This window comes from Papio anubis, chromosome 6, assembly GCF_008728515.1.
Source record: "Papio anubis isolate 15944 chromosome 6, Panubis1.0, whole genome shotgun sequence".
In the NCBI taxonomy this organism is placed as follows: Eukaryota; Metazoa; Chordata; class Mammalia; order Primates; family Cercopithecidae; genus Papio; species Papio anubis.
In genome coordinates, this window is record NC_044981.1 from 11,692,251 (window position 1) to 11,693,222 (window position 972).

A 972-nucleotide genomic window follows, 5' to 3' on the forward strand; every position below is an offset into this window, starting at 1 on the left:
CAAGAGAGATGGGGGAAGGAGGTGCCACACACTTTTAGACAACCAGATCTTGCCAGAACTCACTATGACGAGGCCAGCCCTAAGAAGATGGCATTAAATCATTCATGAGAAATCCACTCCCATGATCCACACACCTCCCACCAGGCCCCACCTCCAACACTGGGGATCATGATTCAACATGAGGTTTCGAGGAGACAACACCCAAACTATATCAGACGGAGATCTTGGGTGCCAGGCACTTGCATCCACCACTTTAAATTACCTTATTTAATTGTGGTGGTGTCATCATCTAATTTTGCAGACAAGGAACCAAGGCTCAGAGGAGTAAACTATTTTTATCCAAGGTGAGTCCCTCTCCAAGGGGCTGACTAGTGCCCCTCTTAGGACAGTAGCAAGTTGGAATAAAGTTGGGCATGCCTAAGGTCTTTAAGGAACAGGGGATGCTTACTTCCTTTGCATTCCTTTGGCCACCTACATAGCATACTTAGGCTCCTTCTGGATAGACTGTGTCCTCTTATTCACATGCTGAAATTGTTATACATTTTAAAACAATAAGCGAATAATATATTTTTCTAAAAAGTAACTGATTTTCTCTAGGTTCAGTATAGATAGCCAGCCATGGGAGTCAGAATTTGAACTCAGATCTGGTCTGGTTCTGAAGGCTCTGTTCTTTCCAGCTTTGAGACAAAGGAGCAAATGTGAGAAGCGCCTTTTGCTCACTTCTGCTTGCCAGCAGAATTTCACAAAAGCCCCGGACTGTGAAGATGTGCAGCTCTTTGGAAAGATGCTTTGAAGACGAAACCTTTAACAGGGTTAGTGCCTATGCCTCTGTAATCTACAACCAGATGCACTCTTATACCCAAGCCTTGATGGGATTCTGCTACGATGTAACTTCTGAGCAAATTTGATGTGATTGTGCAGGTCCTGAAACTCCACTTCCTGTCTGTAAGCAGTGGACTGAAATCCTGGGCT

General features: G+C 44.5%; 1 non-coding gene across 1 annotated transcript; it reads left to right on the forward strand.

Annotated features, from left to right (window-relative positions):
• The first annotated feature begins 337 nt into the window (after positions 1 to 337).
• Positions 338 to 479, forward strand: LOC116275564. The gene has a single exon (XR_004184681.1). It is a non-coding gene; the product is annotated as a small nucleolar RNA SNORA67 (small nucleolar RNA).
• The last annotated feature ends 493 nt before the right edge of the window (positions 480 to 972 follow it).